At 41.4% G+C, this 15,983-nt stretch overlaps 1 protein-coding gene across 1 annotated transcript in view; it reads left to right on the top strand.

Moving 5' to 3' along the window:
- Window positions 1-15,656, top strand: part of AMER3 (APC membrane recruitment protein 3) — a 42,371-nt gene extending 26,715 nt beyond the window's left edge. The window contains exon 3 of the mRNA XM_063166473.1: window positions 10,060-15,656. The gene's annotated coding sequence lies outside the window, so the exon portion shown is untranslated. The remainder of the gene's footprint in view (window positions 1-10,059) is intronic.
- The last annotated feature ends 327 nt before the right edge of the window (window positions 15,657-15,983 follow it).

Genomic DNA, 15,983 nt, shown 5'->3' with positions numbered 1-15,983 from the left:
TGTCTATTCCAAATTGTAGCAACCACGACATCTAATACCTCCTTGTAGGAATTGTCTGATTAAGAAATCTGCAGCAGAATCCTGCTGGCCACAGCAATAAGCAGCCAGGAGAGCCAAGGGCTGTGTAGAAAGCCAACCAGATTACTGATCCCTGAAAAGATTTAATGGGCAGTATTTTGTCTGTCACCAAACTAAATAGGAAAGACAAAACAAAACAAAGTTATTATTTTTCTGGGACTACATAGATGGTGACAGCTAAGGGTGGCATGCCACATATAGGATAACTGAGGGATTCAATAACATCATAATTCTAAAGAGTAGGTATTAGTCAGTCTGGCAATTTCAACTGTTAAATAACACTTCTTATTTGGGTTAGCATGGTCACCAGCTAATACAGGGCTCTTTAGTTGTTCTCTATTCATAAGTTTCACTGAGAGTATCATAAAAAAGTCTATTCCTATCTCCTAAACTCTACAAAACATTCCTTATTACTTCTGTTAAATGAAAACATTTATTTGAAAATGCATCTAAAATTAATAAATATTCTAGAACACAAAATTTTTAACTCCAGTGTATTTGCCACCCCAGGGTGCTTTTCATTTGTTCTCCTCACTCTTCTTAACTGAACAAGTAATTTATGTAAGTAATGAAAATAATCCTATTGAGCAGCTTTTAATCTATTATTCAATAGCTAAAAGGAAACTAAAAGTCACCCCTTCTATCAATAATTCAGCCTCAGTGCTAATGCAGCCATTCAGCTGCCCCCCTCACAAGGGCCTCATGCATTTTTAATGTGTTGGCTCTTTGTTAGGAGGTCAAAGATGTGACTTGTGGTTAGAAACACAGTTACCAGGTGAGGGAGGGTCAGCTGAAGAAAATATTCCTACTGCAAGTGAAACAAATTGAACTGGCACGGGCTTAAAGGAAACCTGCACAGTAGGGTCCTCAGTTCCTGACTTTGCTGAGGACCAGAAAGATAAAGCCCAGCTGCCAAGGCTGCCCTGGCTGATAAGAGCTGGGACCTCTCAGCAGTGCCAGTGGAGCTGAACAAGCTTCAGCCAGCCTGGTCTGATGGGGTCACAAAGGATGTGCCCCAGTTCAGCCTCTGCTCAGGTACTGTTTGTCTCCCTCCCTGGATCCAAATGCACCTGCTGGGACTGGCACTCACCCCAGAGCACCACAGACAGAGGTCAAGGGTCTGATGACAGCACTATTTCCCTCAGAGCCAAATTTTTACCAGTTTGGATGGTGCTATAATTTAGATACCTGCCAAAAACATCAAACCTGGGCTGCCAGAACCAGATCTCACCATCTAATGAATCCATGTGGTGGTGTTCACAGGGGTCTTAGGATGAGGGAAGAGACGAGGATCTGACTCCATGTTTCAGACGGCTTGATTTATTGTTTTATGATATATATTACATTAAAACTATACTAAAAGAATAGAAGAAAAGGATTTCATCAGAAGGCTAGCTAAGAATAGAAAAAAAGGAAAGAATGAAAAAACAAAAGCTTGTGTCTCGGACAGAGAGTCTGAGCCAGCCGACTGTGATTGGCCATTAATTAGAAACAACCACATGAGGCCAATCCCAGATGCACCTGTTGCATTCCACAGCAGCAGATAACCATTGTTTACATTTTCTTCCTGAGGCCTCCCAGCTTCTCAGGAGGAAAAATCCTAAGGAGAGGATTTTTCATAAAATGTGTCTGTGACATCTCCACCTGATCTCTTTAGCTTTATTTCCACTGAGGCATTTTTGGAGAATTGCTTCTTAAACATCACAACAGTTTTGAAAGCCCTGGGGCACGGATGGCTTCCTTGGTCTACCTTTCTTGCCATGTGTGAATTGAGCACCTGCAAGAATAAGAACTTAGCAAGGCTTTTTTGTCTGCTAATAAATGCTCCTGAGAGTGTAAGAGTGTAATTTTCTCTAATAGTATGGTTGCCTTCTTTGGAAAAGATTAGCATGTCAAGAAGCCTCTTCAGGAGGATTCCTCCAATCTGAGCACAGGCAGGCACCATCTCCTCTCAAGTTTAGAAAACTCCTGAACTGATAATACAGAGATAGAGCATTTAGACCTCTCCCAAGAAGAAGTGCATGTGACCCTGGCACCAAGCAGCTGCTGGTATCTTTGCAGGCTTTCCCATTCTGTCAGACTGAAGGGTTCTGGTAGAAACTCAACCCAGCTCATGTGTTTCTGGAATAAAGTATTCCTTCCCCAGTATGACAGGCTGTCCCAACCAATGTTACTTCTCTGCTAAAGGGTCAACAAGTCAGCTGATCTTCTGTACTGGGAATAGCTCCATTTTATTTTTACATCTTTAGGTTTAAACTCTGCATGACCCGGCATGTTTTAGGGCAGAAAAAGTAAAGGATTTGCCTTATTTCATCATGGCTCAAAATGAAGCCAATAAATTTTTATGTAATATTTGGCAATTTCTCTCTAGCTCTATTTATTGCTGTCCAGCCTTCCTCAGCAAGAGGAAGTGATATTAATTTGTTGCCGAGAGTGGAAGCATTCATTTTAATCTGGAATTGTTCCAGATGGAAAATAAATCTTGTTCCCCTGTGTGTCACATCACTGCTTCATGTAGATTTCCATTCCAGTGGAGCTTAGCAAAAACTTATACAGACCTATATAATGGTTGTTTACAACCAGAACACACAAATAGCCTTATAAATAGATTAAGAGGTAAAAATGAGGAGGATTTTGTAAGCTCTAGTACCAAGTTGACCATAGAAAACCTTCAGGCAAAAAAAAAAAAAAAAAGTCAATTGCAATTTCAGTTCTGCAGGAAAAAGAATAAAGATCATGTAACCATTTCTGTTGCTGCCATGACCACATATTCCAGACCTGAATGTCTGATTTCCTACCCTTTACTCTCCTCCTCACATGTTAAATGCTGTAAAAATCAGGATCAAGTTCTGGGGCTGTACTCCAAAGGGCTAGAAATGATGTCTAGAAATGACAATACAAAAAAACCACCCACAAATAGATACAGACAGATGGAAAAGTACAAGAAAAATGAGAGCACCCTTTGGACCTTTAGAATTTGAAGTGTCATCAAGGTTTTCATACCTTTAGGAATGGACTTCCAAACACAAAAAGCCCTGTGGAACACAACATTACATTTCTTCATTGGAGGTGTAACAAGGAGAGAGGGCAGACTCTAATTGTTGAATAATCATAAACAACAATCAGTATTTGTTGAATAATCATAAACAACAATCTACTATTTAAGTAGACTAGGATACAACTGACAGGCTGAGATTGGCCCTCAGATGCTTTGGAAGGGGTGTCAACAACCAAATCATGGCTTTTACAGAGTAAGATAAATGAGGGAAAATACACAAAGCAACATGTGTCTGGGTTTGCATAATCAGACAGAAAAACACTGATTTCAAATGACAGTATTCTGAGGAGATGTGAACAGGCAAGACTGTGCTTATCAAGGCCAGAGGAAAGGCAAATTTTGATACCTTAGAAGTAATATAAACAGAACATGAGCTGCAGCCTTAGACATATGGATAAAAGGATTTTATGCACAGAATGAAACAGATGCAGACACAGCCTGCATATGAGAACCAACAGGGAATTTTGAGTCAAAGAGCAGTGCAGTGACTTGCAAGATAGTGGGCTGTACTGGCAAAAGAAAAAGAGCTGGCTCAGAACAATTAATTATAAACATACTTAGAGCAGTTTGCTACTTAGTCTTGGTTGCTGGGAGCTTGTTTGCTGACCCTAACTTTAGGCAGTTAGCAAACACACCATAGATGTGAAACACAGAGATGACATAGGGTTCATTGCAAACCAGACTGGCTGTGCCCTGCAGACACAGCCAGCTTGTACTTGGCAATCAATGAGCCAGATGCAATCGGAACACTGCTAACTGCCTGTAAATGATGCATTTTTAAAAAATCTGAACCATTTGGGAGGCTGTATTGCATTCATTACCATTTCAATCAACAGCAGCACAATGCAGCCCTGACGAGATTTAAATGACTATCCAATATAAATAATCTGAAAGGCTCTTGATAGCTGGGGCAGAGATTATTTACAGATTATTTCATTATAGGCTTCCTATTTGGCTGAGATTTTGCACATGTGAACTTGTCCCATGCTTCAGCCTTAGCTGGGTAGGCAGCTCTTTCAGTGAGAGAGATAAGAAAAGAAATAAGGTTGAGGAAGGCGTAATGGAGGCATGGAAAATTGATTTTCAGACTGTGACCTTGACTCAGAGGTTGAACATGAGCTGTGAAGCAGACAATGAGGACAGGAACAAGCTGCAGACAGCAGAACAGCAAACTTTGCTTGGAATTAGAGATTCTGAGGCCTGTCCCTGCCCCCATAAGCAAGTGCAGTAAGCATGTGATGATATTTTAACTTGCAGGAATCATAATTATGAAAGCACAGCAGAGCTCACACACTGTTTCTCTCAGAGACAGCATTTCAGAAGGATGTTATCCAAGCCACTTGAGATGAAGAAAAAAATGAAGAGAAATTTCTATACAATGCACCAGTTATTTTATCACATCCTGATGATTTCCTTTGTTCACATGCCCGTAACATATTTAATTGAGCTAATTTTCTGCTCTGAAATTTTTTATGATGGGTCTGAAGTAATACAAATTTTACAGAAAGAATGAAATCCTGAGGGAGGAGAACACTGGTTTCTGGCAAACCACATGTGATATAGTTAAGAAAAGCAGGGAAAAGTGGCTAGAGTGGTTTAAAATTTGCAGTTTGTCACCGAGTTATGGGGTCAGGCACAAACTGTTCAGAACTAGAGAACAACCAAGGACCACGTTACTATTACAGGGCTGTTTCTCCAGCAAGAAGTAGTTAAAGGGACTCTGTCTTTATTTTCTTTTTGTGCCTTTTCTATTGTGTACTCAGGGAAAGAAGGAATTAGCAAGTCAGGCTAGGTCCTCACTCAGAATGCTCTGTCAGCACAGGATCATGTATTATACTATTATGCAGTATATTATGCTGGCACAGCATTTCAATGCACGTGCAGCTTATAACAGCAAAAAAAGGTTTTTACAGTATAACATCTTGATTACCTGGGAGTGACAAGTTGGTTTTTATGCACAAGTGACTTCTGGCAACATAACTATTTGTCAGGTCACACCCCAGGTGCTGATCTGTGCATAACTCTGCCATCACAGAATCTGTAGAACAGTCCTGGCCTTTGAGCCATGGGGGAAACTCTACCCTACCTAGAAAACACTGCTTGGGCTTCTTAAGACCTCTGGAGTGGCATATAGAGGTTGGAAGAGAACAGAGAACATGAAATAGATTTTTTCTAAAGCTCATTCTGACACAGATTGAGAATCTGAGTTCCACAAGCAAACAACACTGCACAGTGTGCAGAGATCTATTATCACAGCATTAAGGTCCTCTGTCCCTTACACAGAGATCCTCTGAGCTCACAGAGCACCAGCACAGCTGCAATATTTCTATGTGAATGGTTGGTCTTCAACAGGATTGAAATGCAACCCAGTAGTATGGGGAATTTCCTACAAAATAGAAATTTTTCTGAATAAATATTTCTGAACAGGAATAACAGTACTTGTTTTTGTTAGTGTGCAGTAGTGTGCTCAAGGTGCCATTCTGAAATGGTATGTGCCCTGAAGTCACTGGAAAATAAAAATTCTCAATAAAAAAAAAAAATCTAGCCAATTCATGATTACAGTTTTTAAAACAATACTTTTTATGGAAAGAGAGTTTTTGCATATCTCAACAGCACACCATTAAGATAGAATTTCTTCCTGCTCTGTGCATGCTGATTATGATCAATTCTGTTCTACTGTAAAATCTTCTAGGTAGTGAAGCATTTTTTCTGTTTTCCTGGAAGCATATTTTATTGTTCCAGTAAAACTGAGTTTTCACAAATAATATTTAAACTTTTGAAAGGCAGCATATTCCCCATCTGAAAATCATTCCATCATAAAATGCCCAGCTAACTGTCAATCTACCCAACCAACCAGGGCAATTGGCTCTGCATGATAGCAGAGCTGTTAAATAACCTTGGCATCAAGGTTACAGCAGTTCAATGGCCAGGCTAGACAAAGAATGCTTCGGGGCATTCCCACATGGTAGAGGCAGCTCTTGCAAAGGGCCTGCCTCAGTTTCCCATTCCCACTGTCTACTAAGTTAATCAGCTTTTGTTTTGTGGGAGGGAGGTGATGGTGGGGCAGAGGTGGGGGGAATACAGATGAAGTCTGTATTAATCTCTTAACTGATATTGTTATTAAACTTCCAGTTCAGACTTCTTGACTTAGAATCAGCTTCTCCTGTTTCTCTTCAACTGCAATCAGCAGGTTTTCTCCAGCTTGGAGAGTCATATTAGTCCCATCTTCCATCCATGTTCAATTTCACTCATCCAATCACTCTTGATTCTCAGGCTGACATAACAGACATATCTTTGTCCCAGATGAGAGAAAGAGAAATCTTACAATGCAAGATTCTGCATCCCAAGCCCTTAGGGGGACAGTGGCCCTACATTTTAGCTTGCTCCTGATGGTAATAATTCCCAAGACACTCTTCTCTCTAGCAAAGGCTACATCAAATATTTTTAAACTGATTTCCTTAGGCACACAAGAAATTGATCTTGCAAAACATCCCTTCTGGCCTTAAAGGCCCAGTGTTCAAAGTCTGTACAACGAGGCTTATAAATTCAACTGATAAAAGTCACACCAGAAAAAAAGAGAAAAAACATCAAACATGGTTGTAGGAGGAAGGAACTGAGCATTGGAACATCACATCACATCACACATCACAAACAGTTTTAATTTGCAGGTAGAGTGGAGATGTCATGAAGACATCATAAAAGGGGAGCAGCTCAGGAACAGGGTCATTTAATAATGCCAGTAAGGACTGAGCTGATACTCACTCAAACTCTAGGGAACTGCAGATGGAATGACTGTGCTGCTGCCTAGGAAGTACTAAAAAGTCAGGCATTCTGGGGACTTAGCAGGGATGATAATATAGGAACTTACAGGCTGCAATTTCCAGACACACAGTCAGGACCTGAAAATTCAGCCACCGGAGCTTCCCATGCCCCTGCTGCAGCCCTCTCCTCTCCTCTCCTCTCCTCTCCTCTCCTCTCCTCTCCTCTCCTCTCCTCTCCTCTCCTCTCCTCTCCTCTCCTCTCCTCTCCTCTCCTCTCCTCTCCTCTCCTCTCCTCTCCTCTCCTCTCCTCTCCTCTCCTCTCCTCTCCTCTCCTCTCCTCTCCTCTCCTCTCCTCTCCTCTCCTCTCCTCTCCTCTTCTCCCTACTGCTGTTGTGCTGTGCCACCTCGTGCCCAGCAGCTGACACTGCTGCAGGGAACGGGACCCCTGAGCATCATTAAAGTCCTTCCTGTTGGGCTTTGTGGGACCAGAGCAATGCTCACCCGTGCCCTCTGACACAGCTGTAAACAGGGCACTTGAACATGGAACCTGCGCTGTCAAATCCTTTCTGTATTCCTGTGAAGGCCGAGATGCTCACAGATGTTTTCAGTCTTACAGTGATTACAGGCAGAGTTTTGAGTTCATTGCAATTCAGATTGTTAGGTAAGACCTGCATGGTGGACATTGTCCACAATTGCTGCCAGAGCCATTGCACTGTCTGTGTCCTTGTCCTCTGGGCTGTGTAGCATCATGTCCCAGGGCCCAGAGCAGGGAATGCACATTAAGAAATTCCCTGTCCTTTACCAACTTTGATGCTGACCTGTAGTATTTTGAATAACCACATGACTACCTTGTGTTTTTTACTTACCTCACTGTAAAATGGATTACATTTATTTCACCAGAGTGACAGAGCTTTGGCATGATTTTTTACAGCAGATGGGGCTTTAGAGATCTGCAAACAACATTGCTTAACAAACTGGCAGAAATACCTTTCTGATGACAGGGCACACGCTGGGAGCTTTGCAGGGTACATTCAACAGAAGGAAGCACAGCAATCCAAACAGCTTTGGAGGTCTTTGCATTTAGCAGATTTTCGTAACATTTGTCCAGACATATTAATATTCCTTGATTTTTTCAGGGACTGCTGACATTCAGGTTACATGGGGACTTTCAGGTGCCAAACCCCTCACTTTAGGCAAGCATCCTGAATGACTTGGGCATGGTGAAGAAACTCTTCCTCTAAGCAAAAAATTGCAGAAATTGTACAACCTGGGAGACATTGTACAACTTAGGAGTCAACTTGACAAACTCCTCACTGCAGTCGACCTGGCCTCACCAATCCTGTCACGGGAAGCCCAATCACAAAATGCATCTATGATATGAAAATGCGGCAGCTCGGACCCGGCAGCCCGAGGCTGCTCCAGCAGAGAGCCGCAGAGAGGAGCCGTGCCCGGGGGATGGAGCCGGGGCTCAGCCGCGAGGGGTCAGTGCTCCACCGGCCGCGCTGTGCTTGGGCTCCGCAGGGAAAGCCCGCTCAGCACCAACAGTGCCGGAGGGGAAACTGCTCCAGCAGTGCGTACTAACCCGTGCAAAAACAGCCTCCGGATCAAGGAAAACAACCTGCAGCAAGCTTATGACTATCACGAATTCCTGTGCTGGCCTGCCAAATAGCGCCGCAGTATTTGTGTTTGGGATTCTCAGAGGATTAGGCCGCCTCCTAGCTTGGGAAGCGTGCCTGGCTCAGCAGAGCAGGCGGGAATGCTGCTGTTCCCAGCGCTGCGACACGGGCACAACCCGGGGAGTCATCTCTGCTGCTGCCTGGGGACACTGAGAAAATGAGGGTGTACAAGGGGCACTGACAAAACGATGGTGTACAGGAGACCATAAGCACCAGTTCCTGAGTAAGCATAACCCCTTGAGTATTGAAGCAGTATAACGATGTTTTATATTTCCAGTTATGTGAAATATAAAGATACTAAGGGGACAATAACTGTTTTTTACTGAAGTGAGCCACCTCTCAGCACATTTTAAATTTTTTTCTAGTTTCTGGGGTGACTTTATCAGTTGAATTTCTAACCCTATTTTACATGCTTTAGAGCTTGCACTGAGAATTGGGTAAGAGCGAGCTCCCCCTGACACAGAGATGGATTTGGTGACCAAGATCCCCCCTGTACATCAGTCAGGCTGCCCAGTCACTGCTCTGGAGCCTGGTCCCCACAATGGGCAGAGGTGGCAGCTGGCACAAGGGAATCAGGAGTGCAGCAAGAGCCATACTCTGAATTGCATCTATGAGAGCCAGTTAGTCCCAATACACCAGAGAGGTCTGCCTCAGCTGATCTGATAATATTTTATAGGCAGGTGCTTAACAAGAACCATCCAGTGGAGGAGTAGGCATATTCTTCCCTCTACTGCCTCATTCAACCCAGACTTCTTTACATTAGTGCCTTCCAACCCATGAAGAGAAACATTTAGATGAGCTTGAGAAAAGGACTCTGCCTGCAAGAGGACACAAATGACACCAGAAGAAACAGATTTTACCACAACAAAGAGATTGATCTGTTTTTATGTACTTGCTCTGTTTTAGAGCCTCTGCTGCCCGAGACAGCAACAGAGATGTCACAGGAAAGGAGCAGGACAAAAACAAAGAAAGGGAAAGCTGAGGGGTCTGGGCTGGGTAGAGGGGCAATGGGAAAGCTGCAGTTGGTAGGAGAATATGAATGCAAAAACAGAACTGATTGAAGATTTCCACTTTTGGTTCTTTAAGTGAGATTCCTCTGCAAAAAGACTGGGAAACCATTGCACTGCATCACTGGAAAAAATAATGAAAACTATAACCACATTTTTAGAAATAGTGAGGGCTTTGGGGGTTGCTTTACTTATCTCATGAAAATTCAGAAGCCTAATGACAAAACTCCTGTTAAAGAAACACTTGCAAGAAGCTGCAGATGGCATATGGCACACAGTTGAGAAGTTACTCTAGACTAGTTTGTCTAAACAAGAGGAAATTCTTATGTCATAGCTAATCTGACCCTGGTTGCATTCTGGTGGTAGTTAGTTTTTATTTCTGGTTTTAGTTATTTTCCTTCATTCACTCCCCAATATATTTTAAATAAAAACCTGAAACAAATATGCAAACATTTAAGATGTTTTTGCTTATATTGCAGGTGCAACACTGAAGAATCTGTTTGTAGATATGGATGTACCCCCAACACAGCATAGCATGGCAGTTCCATGATGCTATACCAAGACCAAAATCAACAAGGATTTCTCTCTGGAGATCTCACCAGAAATGTTGCAGCAGAAAATCATGCCAGTCTGTTAGAATGACAGGCACAGTTCGGAGTTCTGGACAACCTCACAACCCTGAGGCCATATTTGCAGATGGCTGGTAACTAATACTCTTTTTTAAAAACAAAACCAAACCCAAGTTCAGTAGGATTTTGAAAAAATTCATGCCATGATAAGGTTTAAGAAAAAGTGATAGCATATTTCTGTCATATCATGCCACACAGCAATTGAAAATATCACTATATTTTTAAAATACAGGTATGTGCAGAATAAGCTTTCATTTGGGAAGTTATTCTGAAGAGGTAAAATAGTTTTCTCTTGTACTAATTTTTCTTTAATTTAGAGAAAAGCTTTATATATTTTATGGCAACCAAGCCACAAGGTTCTAGACTGCAGATTACACTGGTATGGCAAGATACTGCCTAGGAAAAGGTATTTTTTAAACAAACAAAAATATCAGGAAGCAAAACATAGTACGCCCTCTATTGTTCAAAAATATGTGTTTATCATAGCAGAAATGGTGAGTTGAATAATGAATTATATGTAAAAATCACCATCAAAAAGAGAAATTGATTGCATTTTAAATGAAGAAAAACACGTTTCTAATATCCATGATAACAGCTGCACTTAACCTTACATGAAGTGTTTATTTTCTAATTGAAAAACTGTTCTCAAAGTACAAAATATGCTGTTAATCCAGTTTTCATTTTTCTTGTGGCATTCTTGGAGGTAGTTTAACATCATTTTCATACCCCAGTTCCAACCTGGTCTTGGCTGTCTCATATTTTGAGAATAAATTGAAAGAAAACCCCTATGATTTGTAGATGAACCTGATGATTAAATGGTCCCCTGTGGCCATGGTGTGTTCATAGAGATCTTTACAGCCTCCTTGTTAGTATCCTGCCTTGGACAGTATTGAGGGGCAGTATCTTTGCCCTGAGATTTGCTGTCATGGGGAAAAGTGAAAGAAGGACTTGAGGCTGGGAACTGCAGCAAGGGAAAACTACCTTAGATTAGATGCCTGAATTTTGATGTCAAAAGTTAATTTCTACCTTTGATCATTAATAATGTAAAGAATATATAACCCACAGTATTTAAGAGATGTCTGCATTTTGCAGAATCTGGGTTTTAAAACCCATGATATGGCAGAACTAAGAAGCTATAAAGTGAAATCACATCCCCTAGCTATGGAGCTTTCTCAGAATTACTTGACACTTACGAAGAGGAGAGCTTCCCTCTCCAACACTCCAAGACTGCCAGCACAAATCAACGTTGAGAATGCACTCATTTTACCACAACAATCTCCTGAAAAGATTGATTAGAAGGGTCCAAGACCCTCTTTCATGGCACACAACTATTTCTGAAGACTGCTTTGAAGTTGTCATTCAACCTACAAAAACCAAACACCAAGGAGTTTGTCATACAGACATTCTTCCCTAAAACAGTAAGTGACACATTAGAATTGAGCCAACCAAATAATAATAAACATAGGGCTTAGTATTCCAGCAACAGACAGTTTGTACAAAAACTAGCTGTTCCTCACACAAGTGATTTCTTTTGTAATTACCACAGTAGCCTCCTTCAGATCACCAACATCTCTTGTAATGAAGGACAAGAGGACCTTGAGGTCCAGAGGCAGAATTTCTTCTCCTTGCAGCACATCTCTTCCCTGGATTTCAGGCTGAGTAACCGACTTCATGGAGGAAAACAAAGGCAACAGAAAGAAAAAGTCATCTTGCTCCCACACAGCAAAGGAGACAGTATTTCAGTGGAGACTATTATTTTTCCTACCCTACAGGAACAGAGCAACAAATGATTTGTCCAACTTTATTTACCTCCAGGTGTCTAGGTCCAGCATTGACATAAACAGCCTGTCCAGGTCCCTCTGGATAGCATCCCTTCCCTCCAGCAAGTTGATTGTTCATCATACCTTGGTGTTACTGGCAAACTTGCTGAAGTGTGCTTGGTCCCACTGCCCATGTTAAACAGGGTCAGTCCCAAAGCCAGCTGGAGAAATGTCACTTGTTTCTCTCCAATTGGACATCAAGCTGTTGACCACCACACTTTGAGTGTGACCATCCAGCTACTTCCTTACCTGTTGAAAGCGAAGGAAGTCGACCCATCCTAATTGATCAGCATCGACTCCGATTTATTGATCAATCAGCCACTTTATATAACAGTGTTAATTAACTTCATGCATATTGCAAAATCCATGCTCATGATAGGTTACAGAGAAAACTCTAACCCCTCCTTTTGTTTTACAATACCTGTGGTTTGTTTATTGAAAACAGGACCAGTGTTCTCAGAGAGCCCAAGGACAGAATGTTTGCCTGTTATGGGAAGACTGTCTGAGAATCTTATTGTTTATAAAGTGGTGCTTGAGAGAGCCTAATTATTTATAGAATCAAGCCTGGGAAATGCTTTACAACTACCTTTTACTTTTCCCTCAACTGTATACCTTCATGGCCTCTTTCTTTAAGCCATGCTAGAACCAGACTCTCCACACTTACCCACTGAGGGGGTCCTTCCACTTGCCAGTTAAAAGTCAGGGATGTCACGTGGGACAGTGTCAAATGCTCTGCACAGCTTCAGGTGTGACTTGCTCTCCCCTTGTCCACTCGTGCTGTAACACCACCAAACTTCACAGAATCAATGAGTTGGAAGAGGCCTTCAAGATCATCGCGTCCAACCCAGCGCCAGCAGCTCAACTCAGCCCTGGCACCCAGTGCCACATCCAGGCTTTGTTAAACACACCCAGGGATGGGGACTCCACCACGTCTCTGGGCAGAACATTCCAGAACTTCATCACTCTTTCCATGGAAAACTTTTGCCCAATATCCAACCTATATTTCCCTTTGTCAGGCATGATTTGCCCTCAGTGAAATCATGCTGGCTGTCCCAGTCACTTCCAGTGTTTTCCACGTGCCTTAGCACAGTTTCCACAATGATCTGTGCCATGACCTTGCTGGGCACAGAGGCGAGGTTGACTGGTGTGTAGTTCTCTGGGTCTCCCTTTTTTCCCTTTTTAAGGATGGGTGTTATGTTTCCCCTTTTACAGTCGTTGGGAACTTCACTGGACTGCTGTGACTTCTCAAATATCATTGACAGTGGCTCATCCATTTCTTCCACTACTTCCCTTAGGACCTGCAAATGAACCCCATCAGATTCCATGGACCTTTACACCCTCAGGTGGGTTAGATGTCCTTGAACCTGATCTCCTCCTACAGTGCACAGCTCTTCATTTTTGCATCCTTGCCTTCGCCTTCTGTGACCCAGCCAGTGTGGCTGGAGCCTGTTAGTGAAAACCAATGAAAAATAGTTGGAGTAACTCAGCCTTCTCTGCATCCTGAGTAACCAGGTCTAATGTTTCCTTCCAGACAGGGCTCATCATTTTCCTTATCTTTCTTTTATCACTGACATACCTATGGAAGCTTTCTTGGTGCCCTTGCTGTCCCTGACCAGATTTAATTCTATCAGGGCTTTAGCTTTCCTCACCTGATCCCTGTTTCTTGGACAGAGCTGGGGAGGACAATTTCTGTGTATTCCTACCAGACTACCTGTTATTTCTTCCATCCTCATTAACTTATCTTTTTGTGTTTGTTCAGGAGCTTCTTGTTCATCCATGCAGGCTTCCTGGCCTTTTTACCTCATTTCCTCTTTTTTGGGATGCCTTGCTCCTGAGCTTGGAGGAGATGATCCTCGAGTATCAACCAGCTTTCTTGGACCCCTCTTCTCTCCAAGGCTTTACTTCATGGTATCCTACCCAGCAGATCCCTCCTTAAGAGGCCAAACTCTGCTTTCCAGAAGTCCAGGGTAGGGATCTTGCTGTGCAGCCTCCTCACAGTTGCACCCTGACACTCTAAGGTCCTGGGTTCAATCCCTGCTGCCAAAAGAACAACTGTGGATCTGCATTACACACCATGGAAAAAATGCTTGTGGGTAGTCTGTTCTAGTTCTCCCTGTGGAGCTGCATGGCTGCTGATGCAATGTTGGGGAAAGCTCAAAAATCTTTGGGCCTTAATCAATCTCCATTTAAAGAACCAAGAGAAAATTTCCCTCCTCGAGGTCATATTAAATAAAGTGTTTACTAAGATTGTCTGTACATGAGTTTAAAGGAGAATCTTTAATTTAAACTTGTTATTTCACCCAAGCAACATCTCTAACAAATGAACACAGGCTGGTGAAATTAATGAGAATTTTAAATATTCACTGCATGTAAGTTTCAATTTCTCATGCAGTATGTAGCTGTGAGAACAGCTTTCTTCAGCCTGCATTCAGCCTAACATGCTGTCATTCCTCTTTGGTGTTAGATAGATTTTTTTTAGCTTTTCAATGGATGTAACAGAAAATTAGGATAAAATATGAAGATATGAAGACTTTGTCAGATTTTTGTGGGTACAAAACTTCAAAGCAGCTTGCATGAAACTGTTCACCTACTACTTGCTTTTGCAAGACTGGAAGCAGTGACCAGTTGTGTCCAGACAAAGATCAGAATAATAATTAAAAGAACAATACCTTTATGCTGAAGATAACCTCCAAAAAGAAAAAAAAGGGGTTTCCCCCTCCCCTTTTCTTATGGTTTATTAAAATGTAAAAAAATTGTTCAGGAAGAATTATTTAAAATAAAACTATATTCTTCTGAAGACATCAGTTCTTGACATTCCTTCTTTTAATACACAATTAATTGGAATTCCCAGCACTAAGACCAGGTACCTGAGTACCCTTAACAAACCCACATGTGCTGTGATGAGTAGAGAGAGCACTCACCCCTTTAAAAAGCTGCAGTGCAAATAATCTCATACTAGTAAAAATGTCTGGGAAAAGTGTAGGAAGAAATATCAGACCCACCTGAATTGTCAGGTAAGTGCTCCTTCCAAAAGCAAAGTATTAAAATGGCAGTCAGGTATCCCAGCCAGATGTAAGGGATGGGAACTTGGGCACAAGCCCCAGAGCAATACTGTGCCTCACTCACAATGTTCCATTGTTCTCAGTAAGCTGGAGCATTTGGGGCAGGATGTTGGAAATGCTGACATTTTACAGCAAATGCACAGGACACACAATAAAGTTACAGGTAAAATGAGGAATATTTAAGAGAGAACAAAGTTACATATTCTGACTTCTACTTAAGGAAAAGAATAAAACTTCTTGATTAACAATGTATATGCATGGTACATATATATATTATAATAATAAGTGTGTATACACACACTTAAAAAAAAGAATTTGTGCAAACTTAAGTTCAAGAATAGGGAAGAAATCTCAAGCAGGTACCTTTTGAAAATCTGAGTAGCAGATTAATAAAATTTCAGTACAAACATGGTTTATTATGTAACTAAGATACATGCATTTATATGCTGTTTAACCTATTTTGTTAACTATTTTTCATATATGTCATATCTAATGTACATATGCTTTATGTATTATATTTTAGTTACCATACTCTACATTACATATTAAAGTCACTTGGATTCAATGTTGTTTGGTCTGTAATCAATATTACATTAGTGCTTCATATGCCATTATTGAATTACTCTTTCCAACTCTAAAAATTCTTTATTCAGAAAAAAAACCCCTACTACTGCTTATGAATAATTTATTTTCTTTAAATCCCCAGCCTATATCAAATGGATAAAGAGGCAAAATTCACTTCTCTAATTTTTCTCCTCTGTAGAGGACTGCCTTATCAGTCAATCAACACTGGCAGAATCAGAATATCAAGATCAAAATACTTAGTAGTCTTATCCTGATAGTCTTATATTGAATATTTAAATTGTTACAGTCATAAGCATCTGTCACTCAA

This window comes from Melospiza melodia, chromosome 12 (genome assembly GCF_035770615.1).
Source record: "Melospiza melodia melodia isolate bMelMel2 chromosome 12, bMelMel2.pri, whole genome shotgun sequence".
NCBI classification, from domain to species: domain Eukaryota; kingdom Metazoa; phylum Chordata; class Aves; order Passeriformes; family Passerellidae; genus Melospiza; species Melospiza melodia.
This window is presented reverse-complemented; position numbering and strand designations above follow the sequence as displayed.